This window comes from Acinonyx jubatus, chromosome B4, assembly GCF_027475565.1.
Source record: "Acinonyx jubatus isolate Ajub_Pintada_27869175 chromosome B4, VMU_Ajub_asm_v1.0, whole genome shotgun sequence".
Taxonomy (NCBI): domain Eukaryota; kingdom Metazoa; phylum Chordata; class Mammalia; order Carnivora; family Felidae; genus Acinonyx; species Acinonyx jubatus.
In genome coordinates, this window is record NC_069387.1 from 111,366,901 (window position 1) to 111,394,548 (window position 27,648).

The 27,648-nt window shown below is 39.2% G+C and overlaps 2 long non-coding RNA genes across 9 annotated transcripts in view; one reads left to right on the forward strand and one right to left on the reverse strand.

Annotated features, from left to right (window-relative positions):
- Positions 1–12,091, reverse strand: part of LOC113602792 (uncharacterized) — a 468,320-nt gene extending 456,229 nt beyond the window's left edge. For 3 of the 5 annotated variants that reach the window (XR_008300391.1, XR_003424304.2, XR_008300392.1), the window contains exon 1: positions 11,798–12,090. This is a non-coding gene — a long non-coding RNA (uncharacterized LOC113602792). Of the gene's footprint in view, positions 1–11,797 lie in introns of all 5 variants that reach the window. The other 2 variants (XR_003424305.2, XR_003424306.2) reach the window with 2 other exon arrangements.
- Positions 11,951–27,648, forward strand: part of LOC128316458 (uncharacterized) — a 94,241-nt gene continuing 78,543 nt past the window's right edge. For 3 of the 4 annotated variants that reach the window (XR_008300394.1, XR_008300393.1, XR_008300396.1), the window contains exon 1: positions 11,951–12,361. This is a non-coding gene — a long non-coding RNA (uncharacterized LOC128316458). The remainder of the gene's footprint in view (positions 12,362–27,648) is intronic. The other variant, XR_008300395.1, reaches the window with a different exon arrangement.

The window sequence follows — 27,648 nt, forward strand, 5'->3', positions numbered from 1 at the left end:
CTGGGACGGTGAAGTGTTTTATTTAGTAGAGGCACAGATTTCAGTGCAAGTCAATAAAGAAAAGAAGTAGTGCTGTGTTTGTATATTTAAGCATATACGCTAGGTTCCACAATAGAGCACTTTTCGGTATTCAAAAAAGATGGCATTGGGAAGCAGCATCTGTCGAACACATTAAGGAAAACGTCTTCTGCACTGAATAGAAACTGGAGTGTGAGAGAAATTACGGGGAAGGCCTGACTGCAAATCGGGCATGAAGAAATACAAAAAGTAAGCTTCTGCTCATCAGACACAGGGAAATGGGTTTGATAAAATGATGCCATTTCAGATCCCCTGGTGTTACTATTATGTCAGAAGAAAAGAGAGAAAAGCTGGGGAGAGGCCAGGATGGGGACAGAAGGCAGGCACGTGAAGGAGGAAGAGTCCAATTAAAGATAAGATGTGCGTCATTTACAAGAAGGGCTCGATGGCAGTCTCAGGGAACGTTTCTCATTCCAGGCTCTGGAAAGCAGCCAGACTCAACTGACCCTCAGAGATCAACAACCACGGCGGCATCTAGTGGGCCCGACTTTCAAAGGGTGTCTGGGCTTGTTTCTCAAGTCCTTTGCAAGCAGTGAAAATCACCAGATGCATCCACATTAGTCCGCAAGACTAATAAATACCCAAGCACAAAGATTTCAAACCAAACTGATTTTTATATAAGAAATATGGACAGTGAGGACCAAAGTTAACCCATGGTTACCACACTGGATCAATGCAATGGGATTCTAAGAAGTTTTTATGAAAACATTAAAGAAGATTTTTAGTGGAAAAGATAAGGGTGCAAGAGAGAAAAATTATGCCACCTGAGGATTTCCCTCCACTGAGGATAGTTTTGTAAGAGATGATTGAGACATTTTAAGAAAATAAGCTGGACTGATGAAAAGAATTCTAGCATTAAATAAAAAAGCAAAAATCTTTTTTTTTAATTTAAAAAAAATTTTTTGATTAACTCCCTGTGGAATGTAGGCAAGCTTGTGCTCATTTTTTTTTTTTTCCTTTCTATACAATAGGGACAAATCTGATTACACTGGACTATGAGAAGTTAAAAAGAAGCAAATATTTAATGCAAGGTCAAATCAAGTTAAAGCTTAACTTGAATTTTCATAAGTAACATATGTTTTATATCTAAATATATATGCATATATGTACATATATAGGTAATGATTACCCTTTAAATGAGGCATCTTCCTTCCTGGAAATTTACAAGAAAGAGATAAACACTCATCAATCTGTTTTGATTTAATGAACCCTGATTGGAAGACAGATAATGACTTAAATGACTTCAGGAATATAGGCCTTTTAGTTTATACTGCTTTATGCTCCGTGTATCATTTATACTTATAGGTCTTTTGGAGAGTTATTAATATATCTCAGTGAAGTGTGTGGATGTTTCTTGATCCACTTGTAAATCAGAAATTCTTTTGCCACTGATAAAAAGAATAAAGATTGTTTTATCTATATCTTTCAAGTGCATTTGATTGCCAAATTATTAGTAATGATCTAAAGAGAGAACTGTATGAGAGAAGATGGAGAGTGTCTCCATAATCAATCTCTCACATGCTCAAAGGGGAAAAGAAATGAGTATTTTCTTTCAACATTAGTACAAGCCTTAGGGACATGATGCTTTATCAAGAAAGGGCAAGAGGAATTCAATACCATCAGTGGAAAACAGAAAGTAATGAGGAAGAAGCAATGTCTTATGGGATTCGCGTGTGAAACACCCCCCCCCACACACACACACACGCCTCTCTTTCTGATTGACTCCCCTACCTGATTAACAGGATTCTAAAACACCTCCTTAAATAAGCAGGAGTGTGCTGATACATAAAGATTAATTTTAGTCTTGTTTTAGACTAAGGGTTAAAACATACACACATATTCACAAAATAAATCCACTAATTCTCCCTAAATCATGTGGTGCACGATTTAAACTGAACAAAATTTACTTTTGAGGTTTATTCTTATTTTGAACCACTGTTTTCTTTTGCAAGTAAGGAAAACCCAAAGTTGGCCATAATTATATATGTATTTGCATTTGTTATAGCTAAAGACAAAACTCTAGCAACCCTTCAATTTTCAGGAAAGAAAATTGTTTGCAAACTCAAAAACAACATTTTTATTCCCTTAAGTAATTACTTAGCTAATGCCTTCTGTCTTGATTATGGCTTTAATAAATGAAAACATCTTTCATTTTTACTAGTCTGTTTGAACAGTCCACATTTCTTATATCCTAGAATCAAAGTAGACAGTGTTGTTTAAACAATAAGCAACCAAAAATATGTCACCCTGGGAATATACATATAATATCACTACATCAAGCAACATAAGCTAACCAAAAAATTTAATAATTGCATTTTATAGTAGTGAATTCGTTATTATGTATCAACTTTCAGACTACAGAAGCCGCAAACATAATCCCTTTTTTCTTCATAGTAAATTGATAAGGGAAAGACAGTGAACTGAAGCAATCAGGCAAACAGAGGGAGTCTTCATAAACATGACATCCAAGATACACTGAGTATTTACTATTTGCCAGGCACTGTTTTAAGCACTTTATATATTTTCATGGTAAGTCACCAATCCTCACAACAGCCATCATACAAGGTAAGTAGAAGTCAGAAAACCAAAAGCCTAAATAACTTGACCCTGGTCACTTGGCTACTAGAACCAGAATTCAAACTCCAGGGCTACTGGACCATGCCACAAACACAAACAAACATTCCTAAATCTAAGCCCATGGGTTTGATTTATAACTTATTTTGTGTTATTGTGTGTTGGAAACCTTTTGTGAATACTGAATCAATGAAATGTTTCAGGAGAATAGAGATATGTTTTAGATGTTGTATTTGCCAGGGTTCTACAGAGAAACAGAACCAATAGGATGTACATAGAGAGAAAATTATTTTAAGGAATAGGCTCAGGTGATTGTGGAAAGCCCAAAATCTTCAGATTAGGCCAGCAAGCTGAGAATCCAGAGAACAGTGGCAGTCCAAAAGCTGGCAGAAATTCCTTCTTCCTCAAGGGAAGTCAGTCTCTTTCCTATTAAAATCTTCAACTGATTAGATGAGGCCCATCCACATTATAAAGTATAATCTGCTTTACTGAGCTCTATTGATCTAAATGTTAATCTGACATTTAAAAAAAAAAAATACCTTCTCAAAGACATCTAGAATAATGCTTGACCAAATATCTGGATATTATGGCCTGGCCAAGTAGACACACAAAATTAACTAATATGACTCTATACGTGCATCTGTTTGCATATTTGTATGTTATGACTGAAAACAAATTAGCAAACTTCTTCACTGGGTAAGAGTTAGCCAACTTTGAAGCAACGTTTACTCAGCATATCAGAACTTTTTGCTGCCTATCAGGACTACAAAGAAGGTCCCAAATTTCCAGTTTCTTATAAGCTGGGTGGGTCAAGGATAGAGAGACAGACATGTAATGTATACAACCAACTATGTTACACTCTACTGAGTTTTAACGAAGATGTTGGGGTAGAGTTCCACAGGAAGATAGGAAAAGTAGTAAGGTGCTTCTTCATGGCTACCCCAGAGCCGAGAAGAATGTCAAAGAGCAAGGGACACTTCAACCCCACTGAGGAGGATGAGGAGTCCACCAGGAGGAAAAAGGTGAGGAACAAAGATACGAAGACACAAACATAAATGGAGCTTATGGATCTGTAAGAAATTTAGTGAAACTGGAACAGAGAATTCATGATGAACTGAAACTGGAAGACCTTCATAAGTCATGGCATAAAGTCTGCTGTTTACGCTGAAGCTAATGGGAGATTGTTGAAGTTTGCAGCTGGGGGAATGACATGAGCACAGATAGATTTCAGAAAGATTCTATTAATGGCAGAAGAAGAAAAAAAGTTGAAAGACAGTAACGGAGGCAGGCAAACCATTTAGGAGAGATGGATGAACTCCTGAACCAAGACAGCAGAGCAAGATGAGGGAGCAAATTGGGAGAAAAGACCCAAAACATTTTTTGAATTGAAATATACATTTAATTATATACAATTTATAAGAAAGTGAATTCTTTTACTCAACAAACATATATTGGAAATCTACTATGTGTTTGGCTCCCTGACAAAAATATTGGACTATAAAGATAAATAAGGGGGCATAAACAAACAATTATAGTGTGTGATAAATATAATAGAAGCAAAGCAAGATATGAACATGACAAAGTCGAGTCAAGAAAACCATACAGAGGAGGTGATGCCCAGGCTGGGCGGTCATGAGGAACTAACAGAACGAGGAAGACAAGACTGGCACGGCAATTCCAAGCCGAGAGGCAAGATTCAGAAAGCAATGAATCTTTGTTCAGGGCTCAGGGGTGGTCAGGATTATAAAGTGTGCGGGAGAATAAGAAAAGGAAGTCAGGGTAGGTTGGGAAGAGGCTTGTTTGCATTTTACTGAAAGATGTTGATTAGTGACAGAATATGATCTGAGTTTTGACAGAAGCACAGAGAATGGATTGATGGAGAAAACTGGTATGGAGCTATATCAGTATCCAAAGCTGCCGTAACAAACTGCCACGAACTTTGTGATTTAAAGTAACAGAAATGGAATCACTAATCACGGTGTGAACAGGGCCAGGCTCCTTCTGAAGGCTTTAGAAGAGAATCCCTCTTGCTTCGTCCAGCTTCTGGTAGTCCCTGGTATTCCTTGGCTTCTAGCAGCACCACTCTGATACCTGCTTCATCTTCACATGGCTCGTTCCCAGCGTGCGTCCACGTTCATCTTTCTCTGTCCCTCTTTCTATTTCTTATAGGATACTGCCACCCTAATCTAGTATGACCTCACCTAGATCCTTACTTTAAGTGCATTTTCAAAGACTCTATTTCCAAACAAAGGCGTATTCTGAGGTTCCAGGTAGACACGCATTTTTATGAAACACTATTCACCCTACTGCAAGAGGCCATTGCATTAGCACAGGTGAAGACTTGAAATAAGGCAAAGCAGAGGAGATAAAGAGATAGGAAGCAGGTCAAGGTGACAGAGGGCATTGCTGAAGTGGAAGAGGAAGTCAAGTTATGAACTGAGGATAACTCCAGTATTCCTGGCTGGGGAAGCCAACTGGTTTGGGCACCCCTGGTTGGGATATGCAGAAGAACAGATTTGAGAGATGGGCTCTGAGGTTCGGAGGATGTAGAAAAGTAAAGTTTTACCCAACGTAAAGTGCTTTGGGTGAGGATATCCTTCAGGGAAAAGAAAATGTTTTAGGATGACTTAGATGGCTGAGTAGGCGATGATGCCATCCACTGTGATTAGATGCACAATGGAATAAAGATTTTTTTTTTGAAGAAAATAGGGTTGGTTTTGGAAATCTCAAGTTTGAAGGGTGTGTAGTATATACAAGGGAAAAGGTAGGGCACAGAGTAGGAAATCTACCTACCTTTGGTGCTCTGGAGAAGAAATGACAATGTTTACCACCTAACAGCAGAAAGCAATACATCTCATCGGAAACTAAGACAAGCACAAAGGAACAATAAGAGAATAGTTAGTGAAGTTAAGAAAGGAGTTTCAATAAGGGAAGGTCAGGGGTATTAAAAGCTTCAACAAGGAGGAGAGCTGAGGATGATCTCATTGCATGTTAACAGAGACCATCCTTTACCTGGGACAAAGTAGCTGGTTTGTAGCATCGGTGCTACAATGTGGCACTGGTGTCCTGCTGCAGTAAGATGAAGAGGAAATCGAGACTTAGGAGGTAGAGACACACAACACAGTTACGTGGGAAATCAAGTTGTTAAACAATTGGTACAGATCCCAAATAAAAATCTACTGAAATATATGTGCAATGAAAAGACCAGAAATACACACATCAACTATAAAAAAGTACTAACAGATCCATCCCTTTTTTTTTCTAGTTCCAATTATTATAAATGTTTTATGTGCACTTACATTAACCTATTTAATTACACAGCAATTCCTTGAGGGGCTGCTGTTACACATTTTGCATGAGAAGAAACAAAGGCACTGAGATCCAAGGTTACCTGACCCTAGGCACACACCTGATGTATGATACAGCCAGGATTCAAGCCTTGAGTCTAACTCTGGAAGCTGTTCACTTAAGTCAATGGTTTACTACTGTCCATAATCCCAGTATTTTCCTCTAGATAATGGGATTATGGATGATGTTTATTTCTCTTCTTAAAACTCTTAAAAACGTTTCCCCAAATTTTCTATATTCATTTTATAATTTGAAAAGATCCAAGTAATATATTTGTAAAGAAACTATGGTTGGTGAGTATACATCTTTCAAAGATAAAGAGAGAAGACTGTAATAATTTGATGGGTGAGCAACATTCAAGAAAAGTGATTTAGGTCTTTCGCTTTTTTTTAGGAGAACTTACACATATTTGAAGGCTAAGGATATAAACTCAATGGAGAAAGAGAAATCAACGATACAAGAAAAAAGAGAGGGAATAGAGTGTAAGAGGGAACAGAAGACGGGTTATAATAGTTGAGTAATAGCACCTCTGCAGGACAAATGTGGAAGAATGTTCTAGGCTGAATGGCAAAGTTCAGAGACCCTGGGATATGAAACACCCAGCTTTGTCCATGGATCACAAGGACTTTGGAGCATAAGTGTGACGGAGGAAATATTAAAAATGAGTGGTAGCCTTGCAAAGGAATAAGGATAGTATCGAAACAAAGGAACTGAGCGAGGTTAGTCTAAGATAAATTTGAAGAAATCCATGATTCTTCATGTCTATTTTTTTTTCAGTGGATAAAATAAGTTATAAGATCTGATAACATTAATGAGGGTTGGTTTGGTTGAAAGTGGATGAATGTAAGATTTGGGAAGCCTTCACATGGAAGGGGAAAGTCAGGTGCCTGGGGATGGATGAATGTGAACGTCTGAGTGGAAAGAGGGTCCATTCTTCCCACTGGGACAGCGATGTGTTCACTGTCATGCAAGCTCTCTCAGAGTAGGCATTCTGTCTCTTTCACTCTCGGGTCCAATGCTTAAAACACAATCTAGAACAAGGTAGTCGCTACTCGTTATAGAAGCTTGGGGTGGAGTTACTCTCCCCATTATCAGCTTATGCATAAAATCAGGCACAGAGATAGCAGTGACTCTGAATTCACTGGTTCTTGTTCCCACCTGCTAAGTAGAACTTATCAGTGACTACATTTTCACATTATGGGAGTCATCGAGCACCCCAAGAAACTAGGCATGGTGCTTACAAAAGGTGCAAATCAAACGTATGAAGTAGAATGAGGCCTGCCACTGTTCTCAGGGCAGTAGGCTGAGCAAGCGTTTCTTGGTGCTCTGACAACCAAACATGTCTGTTAAGTCTATTAAATGGGATGACTGGCCTAATTTGATTTTCCACTTCTTTTCCACTGTATGTAACATAATCAGTTTCAAAGAAACTTGTCCACCTCTATCTGATTCCACTACCAGCAGCGTATCTAGAAATTGTTGAGAGGGCCAAAATAATGTTTTGATGGCAAGGCTGATTTGACATGAAGTCAAAACAGTTGACTTAAAATATTTCTATTGGTCTATCCACACAATGTCAAACATCCAATTCAACGGGCTGTGGCAGGAATTGTGACAGGGGTGGGGGGGGGGGGGTTGGAGAGGAATCCATCAAAGGCTTTCATCGTCCTTTTCATCAACTAAGTAGGTGAAATCAATGACCAAATCACTATTGGGTGTTCTGGAAGGTGAGGCTAAGCGAGGAAATGGAATTCTATGACTCCTGGTCCATGTACCTTAGTTTCTTTAAAAGACAATCGTGAGGTTAAAAACTACCTAAACTTGGTAGAAGAGTGTTCTCGGCAATGCTCAGGAATGCTACTTACAGATTAAGGTTCTTCTGTTATTAGCAGATGGCTAAAATAGCCTTCTACTAATAAAGATTTATTAAATTTGGCTCATTTGAATTTATAGCCAGGGCCCTGATCCTAAAGTATAAGCCTTCAAGAAAAACAGAGAAAAAGATGTTCGAATTAAATATGCCGCTTCAAAAATGCATCACCTCACGCCTTCAGGAATGCATGTTTCTGATGCTCATGAGGTCCCAGAGATAACAGCAGCTACCTGAACATGCCCTATCTCCGTATCAGTTATAACACGATTTAGTCTCCAAAAAATAATTAACTTTTAAAAGTTACAATTTCCCTTAGGAAAAAGATAATTGTTTTCCATAGCAAGGTACAGAAGCTTTGTACACTGATTTATGTCTTTTTCCTCAAAAAAATTTACGGGGTGAGTGGGGCTGAGGGTGGAGGGTTTTATTTTGGAAATGTACCCAATTCCCATGCGTCACATCTGCTTCCTTCCCAGTCTGAATTTCTGTGACCAGTCATAAAGGGTACAGTCAACCTTTCCTAAATAACTATTGCTAGGAACATTTATTATACCTAGCTCCTTATTTTATGAAAATGACAAGTACATAAAATTTTCTATGCAAGTGCTTCTGTGATTTACTTAGCAAGCATCCTGAGCTAAGTAAGAGCTGAATGAGTTCTACTGCTGGGCTATACACATCAAAATTTAATTAAGCTTCTGACCTAATATCCCCCTTGTTTCATCGAGTAGGGAAGTCATGGGTGGACCATGTCATTCACAGAAGGACTGTGCAATTGTGAAATCTGAGCAGTCTCTATCTATTTTTTGCCCGAGTGTTCTTTTCAAATCTCATTAGATTATTATGAGTGTTACAGCTGTGCTAATCTTTTTCTAAGAAATGAACTTTTAAAATTGCACATTTTTAAAGTGACTTCTAGAGTTACCATGGCAGCTTCATTATAATGCACAGAGACGAACATTATCACAGCTAGGCCTGATCTATCCAGGGCTGTCAGGAAATGAGAATTTCACATAAAGTGCATTCTCCAGTAGGGCTCATAAAACTTGCCAGATCAAGTACCTAGACTTTCGGTTTAACAATTTTAAATGAAAAGCTTTCATCATATGCTGCACACATCTCTGTTTCCCTAAATGTATTCTTGATGACTCAGGGTCTCTGATATCGATAGCTTATTGTACTTAGAGCTACACACAGTGCTGTTTGATTTTTTTTTTTTTTGCGTCTTTTTCATCTCCATTTGCTAGTTGTTTATGATGACCAGTGACACTCAGAGTGATTTCAGACCCTGAGAGAGTGAGGTTTTGTCCCTCACCTCCCAGCAAGAATAGATTTATACAGTTATGTTACCTGGACGAGCCAGGTCCTTTTCTGGGGCTACCAGAAATGGTAGCTTTGTACCGACATGCAATGTAGTTGGTTCTCAAGCCCTCTTTCTAGAAGCGGGATTGGGTTTCTGCACTGATTCCTGGCTCTCAGAATCCAAGAGAGTCACTCCTTACCCACCTCTTACACTTTCCATATTCTGATGGGCTATTAACTTCCCTGCACCAATTGCCTTAAGGAGTCTTTTACATAGACATTTCTAGACCTCTGATAAGAGATTAGGACACACCATTCACCATGGAACTTAGGGACACAGGTCCTGTTTAACCTCTCTAGAACTCTGTTTCTCATCTCTAAAATAATGTTATTATAATGAAATGCAATTATATGCTGGGAATACACAGAGCAATCCTTAACTCATAAGAAAAATCAACGGAAACAACTATTATGTGGAACACAACAGCGGTTATAGATAGAAAAGACTGGCAAAAAGTATTACTGTAAAGACTATTTTAGGACCTTCAAGTTTTATTTGGTTTAAGTATTGAGCTGCCATGAAATGATTATTCTGCTGTGCGTGGGGGGCAACTTTTTATGTTTATCGGTACTGCATGATGTCTGTACTAAGAAAATAGTGCAGTCCATTTTAAAAGTAAACTTGTAATGAAATTAGAGATTACAGGCATCTAACATCAGGCGTTGAGAACAAACTGTGGTGGTGGCTTACTAAAAGAAATCATAACGTTAACTTCTGAGAGAGTTCATAAAGAAGTAAGCGTAATTCCTGCCTGAATCGCTAACGCAGCTCTCTAACCTTGGGGCTTGATTCGTCATCTCAGACCCTGAGTTTTCTTATCTGTAACGTAAGGAAAATAATACCTCCTCCCAAGCTTAGGGAAAAAAAAAAAGTTTTTTTACATAGTAAGCACACAAGGTTATCGCCATATATTTAATTTCTAGATGTGACTGTATTTAAAATACGAATGTCATTTCTACGCATTCAGATGCAACTGAAGAATAAGTTCTGAGTTCACTCCTGGCTGAAGATACGGCTCCCCAGAAAGAATGATATATATGATTATAGAGTGATGTTCTCTGCTGCAAAAGCAGCAGATCATCAATCATCTTACATGTTAGGAGAACATTTGCCTCCCCTGCTCTTTCTTAAATGCGGAAGAATAGAAAATACATAGAAGAGACTGACATTTATCATCCACTGGCCAAAAGAATTAGGCTGTCTCTACCTCCTTTTGCTTTTCTCATTCCCTTCAAGGTTTGCTCAAATGGTACTGTTACAGCTGATACTCCTATGTAAAATTGGAACCCTCGGGGCCTCTGGGTGGCTCAGTGGATTAAGCGACCAACTCCGGCTCAGGTCATGATCTCACGGCTTGTGAGTTCAAGCCTCACGTCAGGCTCTGTGCTGACAGCTCGCAGCCTGGAGCCTGCTTCAGATTCTGTGTCTCCCTAGCTCTCTGCCCCTCCCCCACTCATGCTCCCTCGCTCTCTCTCTCTCTCTCTTGAATATAACATTTAAAAAATTACAAAAAATAAAATAAAATAAAAAATAAAATTGCAACCCTCTACTCACTCTTTCTGGCACTTATCATTTCCAACCCTCTATTCAATTTACTTTTTTTTTTTTCTGGCTTTATTGCCAGCGGTTTCCCACAAGGGTGTAAGGCCCACAAAGGTAGACATGCTTTTTGTTTTTTTTTTTTTTTTCTTTTTGGTTTTGTTGTTGTTGCTGTTGTTTTTGCCCACTGACATATCTCCAATATTCAAAGCAGTATCTGGCATTGAAGAGTACTTATCAAAAGCATGAATTAAAGGTTTATTATTTCTTCTCAGAGACTGTATTGGGGGGGGACGGAAAATAAAAATAGTATAATTATTTGGGGACTAAATTTATAAAAGTTATTACAGGCTAATTTTAACTGCTCATCAATTAAATTAGCAATATAAATATATTAATCTAAAACAAAGTGTTTTTACTATATTTTTATTTTCATTATTGTTTGGGGGTCCTTTACCATTTTTTGCAACTCAAATTGGAGGTTTTGGTTATGTATACTCTTGCCTTCATTCGGTCATTCGGTAGTAATGTTTTCTGCCCATGGATTTTTTTTTTTTAACGTTTATTTATTTTTGAGACAGAGAGAGACAGAGCATGAACGGGGGAGGAGCAGAGAGAGAGGGAGACACAGAATCCGAAGCAGGCTCCAGGCTCCGAGCTGTCAGCACAGAGCCCAACACAAGCCCATGAAGGTTGAGATCATGACCTGAGCCGAAGTCGGACGCTTAACCGACTGAGCCACCCAGGCGCCCCTCTGCCCATGGATTTTAATACAGCTGTGAAGAACGTGGGTGTGCATTTGACTTTCCTTCTCTGGTTCGGTTTCCTCAAGGTCACGCTCTTCCCTAGCTGACCTGATGAGATCATTAAGGCGGAGTGCTGTGATCTCGAGGCCTATACACACAGTGGTCGCCCCCTTATCCTGGGGAGGGAGGACACTTTCTAAGCCCCCCCCCCCAGTGCATTCCAGAAACCGCAGATGGTATTATCTCTCTCAAAATAACTGTTCGTCCTGTACTCACCCTGCTTGCGATGATGTGAGATGATAAAATGCCTTCGAGAAGAGATGAAGAGAAACGAACGACCCAGGCGTTGGGACGCAGCGTTAGGATACCCCTGACCTGACGCTGCGTCGGGAGGATCATCCGCTTCCGGGTGCCAGTTGCCAGGGGTAACCGAATCCGCGGCGAGCAAAACTGAGGAGAAGGCGGAAATACCGTACCTGTGGTAGTTGGCGTTAGTCACACAATGGCGTGTGTTTTATTGTAAGTGTTTTTTGTCTCTAGGTAGCTTTACAATAGTGGTCTAGGTCAGTGTTTTTTGGTGTGTGTGTGTGTGTGTGTGTGTGTGTGTGTGTGTGTGTGTGTGTGTTAACGTTTATTTATTTATTGAGAGAGCGCGCAGGCGCGCGGGAACACCAACCTGGGGAGGGGTAGAGAGAGCGGGATAGAGATCAAATTCCAAGCAGTCTCCGCATTGTCAGTGCAGAGCCAGATGTCGGGCTCCATCTCGGAACCAGGAGATCAAGACCTGAGCAGAGAGGAAAAGTCAGACATTTCACTGACTGAGCCACCCAGGCGCCCCAGGTCAGTGTTTTCGTGAACTTTCATGTGTGTGCAGATTACTCGCAGATCTTGTAAAAATGCGTATCAAGAATAGGTAGATCTACGTAGGGCTCTAGATTCTGCATTTCTAATCAGCTCCGAGGTGATACCGATGCTACCGATGCAGAAAGCACCCTCCGTGTTACAAGGGTCTAGATTAAAATTGGGTATTGGCATTAATCTGTTTATTCCTGAATTGAGCACCAATTTGGTTGCTTAAAGGACAGCAAAGAGAGAACTTACACATTTTTTTTTCTTTCACAGTTTAAACCTCAGGTCTGGTTAACATTTCTGTTCAGTGATATTAATTATGGATTTCAAGTTTGCATACAGTAACATTTCCTATAAAATAGGAGAGTGTTCGTTTTTAGGAATGCTCTAAAGACAGGTGTAGATTTTATTCTCTAATGAGGTTCAAATTTAGGACTATAATGAGCCTCACTAAAAAAAAGTGAAGCAGGAAATGGCAGATTTGTTTTGATAGAGACCAAGAATTTTAAGTGCATGTTGGCTTTACACTGTCTTTGAAACTCTGTGCTATGAAAACACAGGAGCCAGGAAATGAGCCCAGCCAAGTGATTCCACTTTCTAAAGATGTCAAAGTCGGTTCTCTGCAATATCCAAATGTTCCTCTTTCAGAAGTAATATGAGAAAAGGCCTATCAGTTGTAGCTGAATAAACCAAGAGTACTTTTTTCTCATGTGGATCAGTCACAGTCCCTTAAATTAAAAAAAAAAAAAATCCTTCCTCTTGAGGGCAGGTGAAACTTCTGTTTCTTCCTCTAGCCCACACTTGGTTTTCTCTGGAAACGGACAGGAGGACTAATTACACTTTGTTGTTGTTCCTTCAAGAAAAATGAACTAGTTTAGAGAACTGAAGAACTGGGGGGGGGGGGGGGGGGGAGTTGGTGTCTCGATGTCTCGAGCATCTTAGAGTTTCTTATTTTGATTTTGACTCAGAATTATAAAACCACAATTGCTTTCACCAACTGCCCCTGTGTTGGGCTGGTACAGTTGGGCATTGCTGCCTGGGAAGTTCCGGGCGTCTACTGATCAAACATTCTCCTATACTATTCTCCATATGTCAGTTACTGTCTTCATTTGTACTTCTCTTTTCTTCTTTACTTTTTTTTTAATGTTTATTTATATTTGAGAGAGACAGACAGTGCTCAAGCGGAGGAGGGACAGAGAGAGAGGGAGACACAGAATCTGAAGCAGGCTCTAGGCTCTGAGCTTTCAACACAGAGCCTGATGTCTGGCTCGAACTGACAAGCCCAGCCTTGAGATCACGACCTGAGCCTAAGTCTGACGTGTAAACCCACTGAGCCACCCAGGCCCCCCTGTACTTCTCTTTTTTGACTCAGTGTGACTCTCATGTTTGGGATGGGCAAAATTAAAGTTCTTAATTCAACCTGACGCAACCTAGCTGGACACAGACTGTGTTCCCCTTTTTCTTAAAATTTTTGGTAGCATCGCTGTGACTGGAGCAGTTAAGGAACTTGAAGCAGGAAATAAAATCATGGCTCAATCTAGGATTTTAAGGTGACAGAGTGTAGGAGTTCTTACGGTCACTTTACTACATTGACGCTGAAGCTTTGCCTTTGAAATTGGGTAAACTGAGCTTAACCATGCATGAGACAAATGAGATGCAGTATCTCAAGATCTTATAAGTCTCTTTTCATAGAACATCTGTTTTCTGAAGGAAAGCTGGCAGGCTGCGTTGCGACAAAAAACAGATCATTTATGACAAAACCAACCTCAGTAGGTAATATAACACTCCAAAGGACAGGTTCTTAACACAGGAGTTGAGTTATACCTAGACACTTCTGAAATTGTATGGGACATTTGTATCATTTACTGAGAGAAGGTACATTAATTTTCATCACATTGTCAAATGATTCTGTGATTCTCCCAAAAAAAGGTGAAGAACCATTTCGTTTCCTTGTGTCTGTTAAAATTTAAAACATTCATGACTTTGAGCTAAACATTTCAATTCCGGGGATCTATTCTACATAAATAGCCATCCTAGTGAACAAATATAGTGCACAAACATTTTTTTTTTCTGAATTGTTTGTAACAGTGAAAGAATAGGAAGGACCTGAAAATGCCCATCAATAGAAAATCGTTTCAAATATTACAGCACATTTGCACTATGAAATACTATACTGCCATTAAAAACAATAAGGCTCATATTGAAAACTCTCTAACGTGTACTGTTAAGAGTCTTTCAAAAAAAGAAAGGCAAGAGTCTTTCGTTCATCAGATGAGCAAATAAGGATCTATGGTGTACAAAGCATTGTGTTTGGTACTAGGGATAAAACTGAGGAACTACTAAGCCCCCTCCTTTTGCATTTTACTTGAAGTCTACATGAGATCAACATGCATTCATAATATGTGGCCAAAAACAGTGCAGGTTCTTGCTTACAGGGGTATTTGCATATAGATGCCTAAAGTTTGGAAGGATATAAGTCAAGAAGCAAAATTGTAATGTCTGGGATTTGGAAAGGAAGGAGTGAGAAGAGGTTTTCAATGTTTCCTTTTATTTTATTTGCATTTTATTTAAAAGCATGCATTACTCTTATAATACTTAAATATTTCTTAACCATTTACTTAAGACTCTAGAGTGAAAATACACTGCTTTTAAGTGGAATGTGTAACTAGTTGTTATAGTCTACATACAGTAATAAAACAACTGTAGGTTTCGATTTCTTAAAAAATCCATTTTTTGACTGATCTGAAAACAGCCAATTTAACTATTATTTTATATTTAAGACCACTTTTAAAACTGTCCACTGGCTTTCTATCCTATTCCCACATAGAAATGATTACACATGAACCTTCTTCCTCCCCCTCTTCTTTGAATAAATCACAGATACATCAGATACCCTCCAGTCTACAGTGTTTTCTGACATATAAAATACTGATATCAATCCCGGAAGAATTAATAGTTATTTGAGTTAAATATACAAGTGTGTTTGTTCAGTATGCAAACATCAATCGTACGCTCTTTCCAACCTTTTCTACGATGTGATCAGTTCACTGAGTACCCTCTTTAACTCTCAAACTCAGGCCCCAGTACTCAAGTACTGTTTGAGTACAGTATTGAGTACTATATCATGCTTTACTAATGTAAGTCTTTGTGGGGATGTCTACAGAGATATTGTGACTATTTCGTGATCATGGACTCTTCCATGAAAGCAATACGTATGGATTGGTTGAGCTGCATTAGCGGCCATGACAGGGGAGCTGGAGTAAAACAGTCCTTGAATGGTATTTGAGCATTACCTAAAAAGTCATTTAAAAACACATGAAGTAATGGCTCTTATACGTGATGCCCAGAGATAGTGATCTCTAATTTTCATCACTATCAATTCTCTTCTCCTAGACCACGTAGGAGTGTCACCAATCCAGCCGCCTTGCAGGTTTGTAGGGTTACATGCTTGTTCTGGCTAATGACTGAGCATAAACTAAAGGGTGTTAATTCTAAGGCAAAACCCACCTGAGATGTATTAGGCACCGTGCTGGGTACCAGGGATACAAAGGTGAGCATCTCTAAGCTGACGGAGCACTTGCATCAGAACCACCTGGAATGTGGGGTGGCTCAGTCAGGTAAGCATCCAACTTCGGCTCAGGTCAGGATCTCACGGTTTGTTGAGTTCAAGCTTCGCATCAGGCTGTCTGCTATCAGCACAGAACCTACTTCAGATCCTCTGTCCATCTTTCTCTCCGCCCCTCCCCTGCTTGCTCTCTCTTTCTCAGTCTCTTAAAATAAATAAACGTTAAAAAAAAAAAGCCACCTGAGTGGCTCACTCGGTTAAGCGTCCGACTTTGGCTCAGGTCATGACCTCCCCGCTCGTGGGTTCAAGCACCATGTTGGGCTCTGTGCTGACAACTCGGAGCCTGGAGCCTGCTTTAGATTCTGTGTCTCCCTCTCTGTCCCTCTCCCACTCATGCTCTGTCTCTCTGTCTCTCTCTCTCTCTCAAAAATGAATAAACACTTAAAAAATTAAAAAAAAAACCCACCTGAAATGCTTCTAAAAGTAAAAGAATTCCTGGAACCCAATTCAGACTTATTAGAAGAGAATAGAACAAGCTTGTCTAAGCCCAAGTCTTGGGCCCCTTCATATTTGGGTCTAATATAATGGTAAATGGGGCACATAAATTATTATTATTAAACATAGACTGCTGTACTTACCTAATGAAAATTATGAGATGCCCGCTGGAGTTCTGCTTAACAGACTGAGCTATAATGGCATCATTCAGCCTTATGTCCCGGGCAGGACTATTTCAATGACTGTACGAAGACAACTTTGCTTAGAACAAAAGTCAGGTCTCCATTTCTAAAGGAAATGGAAGAACTGAACAGACTTCGTTGTTATGGACCTTCGCTAATTTATAATTAAAGAAACGCTGATTTACATTACTATAGATTTCTAATCTTAACTTGTGAACTTATACATTTTAAACACCAATAATGAGGTTGTGATGTAGTGGCTGAAGTGGTAATACATATTTTCGAGGGAGTTTCTTGAATCTGGATTTGTATAGGAAAACAGAAACCACCGATTTTTAAACATCCTTGTGCTGGAAGAAATTGGAACAGAAGGAAATCTTACTTTTCTAACAAGAACACTTAAACTCTGATACAAGCTAGGGAGATGCTCTTGTCCACGCTCCTCCTCCCCCTCCTCCCCCTCTTTCTCCCCCTCCTCTCCCTCCTCCTCCCCCTCCTCTCCCTCCTCCTCCCCCTCTTCCTCCTCCTCCCCTTCTTCTTCTTCGTCTTCGTCTTCGTCTTCTTCTTCTTCTTCTTCGTCTTCGTCTTCGTCTTCTTCTTCGTCTTCTTCTTCTTCTTCTTCTTCTTCTTCTTCTTCTTCTTCTTCGTCTTCTTCTCTCAACGTATTCATGCCTCTGTTCCAGTATCAGTCCAAATAGAATGCACCATGCAGATCAATAAATAATTATCATATACGGAATTTATTCATACCATTGCCATCACTTAGCTGTCTGCAATCTGTCACCTGCATTTGGGCCGTATTTAGATTTGAATGAACATAATTGTAAATGGCTTGTCATGACCTATAAAGGATTTATGGGATGGGAAAGTGGGGAAGCTCTCTCTTTACCATCCCGATGACAGCAGAAACTGGAATTATCTGGAAGGTAAACAAAAATTTAGCCAACGGTCTCGATTTCCAGGCCCACTGTATATTGATTTTCTGTCAGGAAGATGTACAGCTCGTGGAACATGCTGCCTATATTCTTATTTATTTGTATGTTTATTTACTCATTCATTCCTTTTGTGGTGGGGTAGCTGTGGCTGCCAAATAAATAAGCTTCAGGAGAAATAGAATATATCAAAGCCTTTAAAATGTGCACCCAATATAGGAAAACACTCCTTTAGGAATGAGGTAAAAGTCACTATGGGCGGGGGGGGGGGGCACGTTAGATGGTTTCTATCTACTATGGACTTTGCATGGAGATTAATATGTATACCAATAACTCACTTTTTTTAAAAATGAAGGTTTTGGAATGAATCAGGACTGCACAGTGGAAGGGATGCACTACAGGTACATCCCAGTGGAAATATACCAAGGAATCGTGGACTGCTTTCTAAATTTCATTTGATCTCCTTCCTCACACCCTTTATTTTTCCCTCCAGATTAAGCAGAAAGTGGGAGGTGGTCACAGACAGCTACAACAGTGCAACAATAGTAAGGCAGTGATTTACTGCAAGAGCTCTAAACATTGGAGATTTGTGGTGCATGTTAACACAGCAAAGGCGCTGAAAAGTCCTGTGGGGATGACATAGGTTTCCTAAATTTATTTGACTATTTTTACGCCACCTACTAACTTCCCACAGACTATGTGGAAAATAAGGCCTGATTAGCTGTCCGATCTCATCTCTTACTGTTCTGTATCTTAAAATATAGGTCACAGCCACACATCCCTCAGTCTCCACAACTCTTACACATGCCGTTCTCTTCAGCTAGATTTTGTCTTGCTTTTTTTGTTTGTTTGCCCCCATCTCTCCCACTGTTGTCCCAGCTTTAATGGGTTAAACCTTACCTATAGTCTAGGTCATAGCTTGGCTGTCACTTTGCCTGGGAAGATTTTCCTAACACCCCAATTATGCACACCTGTGCTCTGTTTCTCTACTTAATCCAATACTTCTGTCATAGCTACAATCACCTTTCACTGTAATTGTATGTTTAATGATCTTGCTTCCCTGTTAGAGGATAAGCTCCAAAGACCTGTGTACTCTGTTGTCTTATTCAGTATTTTAGATCTGGTATCTCATATGGTTCCTGCCACATCAAAAGTACCAAATAGACATTTACTGAATTGCAATGAATATTTTGAACCACTGATTTAGAGAAATGTTCTTGGTGCTTTTAGACTAAATGAGCAGGGCACATGGGTGGCTCAGTCTCTTGATTTTGACTCAGACTCTTGATTTTGGTTCAGGTCACGACCTCACTGTAGGTCAGTTTGTGAGTTCGAGCTGCTCATCAGGCTCTGCCCTCAACAGAGAGGAGCCTGCTTCAGATCCTGTGTCCCTCTTTCTGACCCTCCCCCACTCGCTCGCTCTCTCTCTCTCAAAAATAAATAAATGTCTAAAATAAATCTTAGGGGCACCTGGGTGACTCAGTCAGCTAAGCCTCTGACTTCGTTCAGCTCAGATCATGATCTTGCGGTTCTTGAGTTCAAGTCCCACATTGGACTCTGGTGCTGACATCTCGGAGCCTGGAGCCTGTTTCAGATTCTGTGTCTCCCTCTGTCTCTGCCCCTTCCCTGCTCATACTCTCTCTCTCTCTCTCTCTCTCTCTCTTTCTCTCTCTCTCTCTCTCTCAAAAATAAATAAACATTATCTTTTCTTTTAAATAAAATAAAAAAAATTTTTAGAAATTTAAAAAGGAAAGACTAAGCCACAGAATCTCAGTAAATTGCTGTGCCTTTAAGCTGAATGAATTATATCAGGTCATATAAATTGCTTCACTCTCTTTTACTTTATCTTATGTTTTTGAAGCTAATGCCCAAGTTTTCCACACTTTGGGAGCTACAACACCCTGTTCTACTTGATGTCATTCAGAGATATGCTCCTCACTCCCTGTAAAATACCACATGATGTTTATTTCTCATTTACCTCTCAATTCATTTATATGGCTGTGTTTAAGCATTATAGCTGTCCTCAAATTACTGAGCTGTCTGCTGGAATGCTGCCAACCATCTAGTAAACTTGAGGCTAATTCCTGATTCCTACTCTGCTTCTAATATCCAAGAAAAGCAGATTTTGTTATATCTCAGGTGACTCTCTAAAGACATAGACACAAAAACCGTGTAGCATAATGAAAGTTACTCATGTGTCTTAAATGTTTTAATGGCCCTGCTATGAAGTGGGATCATGGCTGACATCCTGACCAATCTTTGCTCTTAGAATGGTTTAGTAACTCTGGCGCCCTTGAACAGCCTGTCACCCTGCTTCAGTTTCTCTGGACAATGTTTAATACTGAGCCGCTGTGATAGTTAATTTTGTGTGTCACCTTGACTGGGCCAAGAGACACCCAGATAGCTGGTAAAACATCATCATATCTGGTTTTGACTGGGAAGGTGTTTCCAGAGGAGATTAGCATTGAACTGGTAGACTGAGTAAAGAAGATCACCCTCCTGTTGTGGGTAGGCATTAGCCAATCCTCAGGGCCTGAACAGAACAGAAAGGTAAAAGAAGGGTGACTGTACTTCCCCTGCATCGATCTTCTCCTGTCCTCTGACATTGGCTATCTTGGTTCTTGGGTCTTCTGACTCAGTGTGGGATTTATACCATTGGCTCCCCTGGTTATCAATCCTTTGGGTTTGGAGTAAAACAATAACACCAGCCCTCCTGGGCCTGCAGCGTGCAGCCAGCAGATTTGTAGGAGTTTTCAGCCTCCATAATCACATGAGCCAATCCTTTGTAGTAAACATTTTGCTTTCTCTCTCTCTCTACACCCTCCTCATTGGTTCTGTTTTATGGAGAAAGCTGAATAATACACCGTCCTCGTAAATACACTTATTTACTCAACCAATAAATACTTTGACCGATCATGGTACTAGGTATTGTATCTATAGGATAAAGATGGATAAAGTCTTTGAGAAGTATAGATATGGATGCTGTGGAAAAAAAAAAAAAAGCTATAGCTCAAAGTGAAAATGGCATGGGTGAGTAGAGAGTTTACATTTAGCATCAAGAGCTCCCAGATTGCACTTACAAAACAATACCTGTCCTTCAGTGGGGAACAAAGCAGAACATGTATTTGGGAATCAGTAGAAACCTTCTAGCTTTGGAACTCTTTAATGCTTTCCTGTAGTTCTATCTACCTGCTTGCCTTTGCATAGTGAGACGTATTTTCTAGAATATTTTTATACGCTTTAAGAAAGATATGGCACTATATGTGGGCTAGCTGAAGTCCCTGTCTCCTGACAGGATGTGAAAAATAAATTGACTCAAAAGAAAAAGAAAAACAACAAAACGGAACTTAGAATGATTATTTAATGCAATTTAGAAAAAAAAGAATAAAATAAAATGCATTAAATTATTGAGAGTGGCTATCTATGGTAGTTCATTTCTTCCTCCTGCTATTATGAATTTTCAAAATTTTATATAGCAGAAAGGACTTACACGATTTAATAAAGTTTATTTTATTCATTTTCAATTATAAAATGTAAATGTACATTTTAAAATTGTACACAATGTATAATACTATGTTGTTGTTGTTTTTTTAATCAGGATTGATTGTTTAGACTAAATACGGACTTCTCACACACAATGGGAGCCTTACCTCCGCACTAACCCTGGGAGCTGCTCCTTCACATAAAAGACCATTAAAGAGTCTACAAATGCCAGCATGAAGGTCCTGAAAGCATCCTGTAACTGTTGCCCATCCCCCACTCACCCTGTCCCTGCTCTCACTGGAGCTCTGCCCCTTATTATATCATAAAAACCTCCCTCTCTTAATTATCTTCTCCAGCATCTCCACAGCCCGGCCCATAAACTACTTTCCTTATCTTTGCAACCACTCTCTCGGCACATGTAAACACACTCAAAAACATATAATGTCCCCCCATCCTAATAAAGCACACTGCTGTTGGTCGTGGTGCACATATGCATGCATGTTATATTCTCTTACTACAAAACAGCCAGTTCATCTAGACTACATAATAATGAAAAATGATTTACCCAGTTTATTCCCAATATTCATATTTTATTTATTATCGTAATGAGCTCGATGCATATCAGAAAGATGGAGTGCCATTTGGACCTTCTGTGGGTAGGTTTCTGTTTCCTCCCCTTTATCTTTCAGCTCCCCATTAATAAACTTTAGGAAGCAATGAGAGGAGGGCTGAGGAAAGACGGAATTTCTGTTCGACCCGGGCCCCTCTTGTGTAGAGCTAAAATAATTCCAAAATGAAATGTTTTGAAAAATAAGAGAATGAGGAGAAGGAAAAGCAGGAGAAGCATAGAAGGAAGGAAAGAGCAAGGGAGAAGGTGAAGAAGAAATAGAGTGTTGCGTGGTTTTAGGGACCAAGAGACATTGGGTCCCTCAGACATGAGCGGTATAATCATTATGCCTGCATTTGTGTGTGTGTGCTGATTTGTGGCAATCAGTTTTTAGTTTTGAGGTATAGTGTTAATTAGGGCTTATGCACCTCCAAGTCAATTAAATTTGGTTTATTAATGCATAATTCAATATTGTTATGTATAGCAGAACACTTGAAAGGATTTTAAAATGCTCTCTTCTGATGTGGCCTGAAATATTACAAGGAAACACCCACTGTCAAGTGAGTGAAAATGAATAATTACGGGAGCCCTAAAACCCCACAGTTGAGCAGACAAGACAGCTGCTATTATTAAGCCCTCCAAATTGAAAGTATGGATTCTATCATTATAAGAACAAAGACAGTGCTGTGATAATTATGGAAGCGCCATAGCTTCCATTTTTGCTAATGTTTTTAGTAGAATGTTTAAAGCCACAAAAGGTTAAGACGGAGAGCTCAATTTTTGTATCTTGTTACTCACTTAGATGAATGCATTTTTCTACCAATTGTAGTCATAACAGAGCTTGCAGTCCCTGCGACATCATGATAAGAAAGTGCCGATTTGGGCAAGAAATTAAATGATAATAAACATAGTGTAAGCTCAGTGGGGGTGATATTGTTTAACGTCAGTGGTGATTGAAACTACCTTCTAGATGACTGAAGCTTTGTTGGCCTCATCTGTTTATATTAATTTCTCCTTTTCGAAGGCCATTATCTTAAATTGCATGTTATATAACTTGCACCACCTCCCTCCAGCCCGCAGCACCGCTTCTCAGGCAACTTGATGATGCATATTGTGGAAAAAAGTCTTTCCTAGGCTCAGCGTCCAGGGAGATTACAATCTTGAGACTGTGATAGGAATGGATTAAACTTTGCACAATTTCCTTTTGCCACGTGAATGGAATCCCGTTGTGCTGTTTTCTATCGACCTTTCGATCTTTGTCACAGAAATGACCTTATGAAAGTGTTCGCCCTGCTTAAGTAACCCCGGCCTGGTTTTAACCGAGCCAGGATCTTACAGTTAGATTGGCTCTGAATTTTCCTTCCCTGGGAAAACAAAGCAAAAAGACTCAGACAGACCCACCCCACAGATGATAGAACATGGAAAAGGGCATTGTCCTTTGGCTCAGGCAGGCTTAACGAGGGCAGTCAATGATCTTCATGTTGATCTCATACAAAAAAACTGAAAGGGAAGGGGAAATGTCACCACATAAATCCAGTTGCGTGTCCACGATAGCACCCTCTGCAAGAGGGAGGCTGAGACAGTACAAAGGTGCTCCCGTTTCCATACAGCTTCAGGCTCTCAGATTCCACTCGCCGACTCTTCTCAGATGTCATACTTTCCACGTTTTCATTAACTACCACACCTACTTCTAAGGTTAAGATGCAGTCACTCAAATGTTGATGGTGTCCACAGAGTTTTATATTGCCTTTTATTGACCCCCACCCACAGAGGAAACAAAAACATGTATATTAAGGAGGAGAATAAGAGGATTCCTTCTTCAGAACTCAATTTTGTTTTGATCTCTAGAGTATCTTTGATGTGGGGCAAAGCTACTCTATGCAATGCAGTCTTCGGGATTTTGGTTGCATGCAAATTAAACTCATTTGGTGGAAGTTTAAAAAAGTAAAATATGTTTGCTATTTATTTTTGTGTCGACTTCATATAATTCCATGACCACCAATGAAAAATTTCTCCAAATGGAATCCATAAATTTCCCCACATTAAGGTACGCAGTGATAAAGAATGATGCACTTTAAGTTAGCTGCAACCTACAGTTCATTTTTTTGTTGTTGTTGTAGGAACCTTGGTGAACTGCTTTGTCTCATCTCTGTCTTGTTTTAGAATAATTCATTTGTGGGCACCTGTTTTCCAAGTAGCTACATGGAATGTGGAATTATGGGTCAGGAAACCAAGGCTATAAGTGGTGAAATCTTGGATGGATGAGCTCTTTTTACCACATGATGTGGGATCAGCATTTTCCATTGGAAAGGACTAACTCAGAAATAGTCCCACGAGACTTTAGTCCTATCACAAATCACTAGAGGGACTGCTGAATCTTTCTGAAAAGAGATGTATTAATAGAGAGAGATGACCCTTTAGGTCCACTTTATACTGTTCCACACTTATATGCTATGTTGATGCAAAATCTTAAATAGACACAGGTTATATACATCATATGGTACCCCAACCAGAGTGGTTACAAACTGGCCTAAAAGGTATTCCACTCAGACTATATCCTTTTTATCCTCCAGGATTATACCTAAAAATAAAACTTAATGAAGCTAAGGAGCCAACTAAGAAAATTAATATTTACTGAGCACTGGAACAAGACAGGGATGTCCACTCTCATCACTTTAATTCAGCATAGTACTGGGAGTCCTAGCCACAGCAATCAGACAAAAGAAGAAACAACAGGCATCCAAATTGGCAAGGAAGAAGTAAAACTTGCACTATTTGCAGATGACATGATACTGCATATAGAAAATCAGACTCTACCAAAACAAAATGAAATAAAACAACAACAAAAAAAACCACTGGAATTGATAAATGAATATAGTAAGATCCCAGGCTACAAAATCAACATACAGAAATCTGTTGCATTCCTATATACCAATAATGAAGCAGCAGAAAGAGAAATTAAAGAAGCAATCCCATTCACAATTGCACCAAAAACAATAAGATACCTAGGAATAAACTTAACCAAAGAGGTGAAAGGCCTGTACTCTGAAAACTAAAACCCTGATGAAAGAAATTGAAGATGACACAAAGAAATGGCAAGACATTCCATGCTCATGGATTGGAAGAACAAATATTGTGAAAATGTCTACTACTCAAAGCAATCTACACATTTAATACAATCCCTATCAAAATGACACCAGAATTCTTCACAGAACTAGAACAAACAATCCTAAAATTTGTATGGAACGACAAAAGATCCTGAATAGCCAAAGCAACCTTTAAAAAGAAAAACAAAGCTGGAGACCTCACCATTCTGGACTTAAAGTTATATTACAAGGCTGTAGTAATCCAAAGAGTATGGCACTGGCACAAAAATTGACACATAAATCAATAGAACAGAATTGAAAACCCAGAAATGAACCCACAATTATATGGTCAATTAATCTCCAACAAAGCAGGAAAGAACATCTAATGGGGGGAAAAAAGTCTCTTCAACAAGTGATGTTGATAAACCTGGACAGCAACATGCAGAAGAATAAAACTGGACCACTTTCTGTTACCATACACAAAAATAAATTTAGAATAGTTGAAAGACCTAAATGTGAGACCTGAAACACAGGCAGTAACCTTTGACATCGGTTGTAGCAACTTCTTTCTAGATATGACTCCTGAGGCAAGGGAAACAAAAGCAAAAATAAACTATTGGGACTACATCAAAATAAAAAGCTTCTGCACAGTGAAGGAAACAATCAACAAAACTAAAAGGCAGCCAACAGAATGGGAGAAGGTATTGCAAATGACATACCTGATAAAGGTTTAGTATCCGAAATATAGAAAGAACTTACAAGACTCAACACCCAAAATATGAGCAATCCAATTAGAAAATGGGCAGATGACATGAATAGAAAACTTTCCAGAGAAGACATACAGATGACCAAAAGACACATGGTAAGATGCTCAACATCACTTATCATCAGGGATATGTAAATCAAAACTACAATGAACTATCGCCTCACGCCTGTCAGAATGGCAAAAATCAGTAACACAGGAAACAACAGGTGTTGGTGAAGATGTGAAGGAAGGGGAACTTTCTTGCACTGTTGGTGGGAATGCAAACTGATGCAGCCATTCTGGAAAACAGTATGGGGGTTCCTCAAAAAGCTAAAAATAGAACCACCCTATGATCCAGCAATCATACTACTAGGTATTAACCCAAAGAATAAAAATATATGAATTCAATGGGATACATGGACCCTGATGTTTACAGCAGCAGCATCTATAATAGCCAAATTATACAAATAGTCCAAGTGTCGATTGATGAATGGATAAAGAACATGTGGTATACACCCCCATATACACACACAGTGGAATATTACTCAGTCATAGAATATAATGAAATCTTGCCATTTAAAACAACATGGAGAGAACTACAAAATATTTTTTGATGTTTATTTATTTATTTTTGAGAGAGAGAGCATGAGCTGGGGAGGGAGAGAGAGAGGGAGACAGAATCCCAAGCAGGATCCATGCTGTCAGTGCAGAGCATGACATGGGGCTTGAACCCATGAACCTTGAGATCATGACCTGAGCTGAAATCAAGAGTCAGTCACCCAACCAACTGAGCCATCCAGGCTCCCCAGAACTACACAGTATTATGCTAAGCAAAATAAATCAGAGAAAGACAGGTACCATATGATTTCACTCATATGTAGAATTTAAAGAAACAAACAAAATGAGCAAAATAAAAAAGAAAGAGAGAGACAGAGAGGCAAACCAAGAAACAGGCTCTTAACTATAGAGAACAAACTGATGGTTACCAGAAAGGAGGGGGGTGGAGTATGGTTAAGTAGGTGAATGGGGATTAAGGAGTGCACTTGTCATGATGAGCACAAGGTGTTGTGTGGAATTGTTGAAATAGTATATTAGTTAATAACTGACTAATAGAAAGAGTTGTCCAGGGCCTGTTAAAACTTCAGTTGACTTTGACTAAACGTTAAGTTACAAAACTATATTGTTGAAAGGATATTGAGGCCACATGATTGAAGTTGGTCATTTTTGTTTATTCCAGGCACTAAAATATCCCGTGTACTACCACAAGAAAATAAATAAATAGTTATAAATACAGGCAGAAATATGGACATAAACACAGACATTAGTGCAACTCCCTAAACCAGAAGATGGGAAATTGCATTTTTGCAATCATAACCAAATCAGAGTCTGAAAACAGTCTTAATTTAAATGTACATCTCTCAACCTTACAGTTAAAACTGCTCATCATGCTCCATTATGTCAGGTTATAATGCAGAGCAACTGCGTGGACACCTGGGATGAGTCTCTTTTTATGAATTTTTTGATTATACATTCCATCAGGATTATTTTTCTTCATGTGTGGACCTCTCAGGTGCTTTTACCATCAGGGTTATCTGATGAAACAGGACTAGACCAATGCATGGAAACTCTCAGTAGTAACCCGTGTTTCCACTTAAGAGTTCATGCCCTTTAAAAAATTCTGTAACTCACAGTGGTACGTCAAGACTTGCATAATCTCCCAAAGTTTTGCAATAGAGTTTAACATTTCCTTAAAATCAGTTCTTTTATTACATTGTTCCTGTGCCCAAAACCACTGTCAATTTTTCAGATAAAAAATAAATAAACAACTTTTTAGAAATAATTGTCCCTGTATTTTGGAAAGCTGGGAATTATTAATAGAATTGTTAACATCTTTTTTAATGTTTATTTATTTATTTATAGATAGAAAGTGAGCAGGAGAGGGGCAGAGAGAGAAGAGAGAGAGAGAATCCCAAGCACATTCTCCATTGTCAGGGCAGAGCCCAACTCAGGGTTCAAACTTGTGAATCACGAGATCATGACCTGAGCCTGTATCAAGAGTCAGATACTTAACAGACCGAGCCACCCAGGTGCACCTATTGATAGAATTTTAAAAGATGGTGGTATGATATTAGCAAAGAATAGAAAACACAACTATTAATGAATTATTTTATTATAAACTAAAC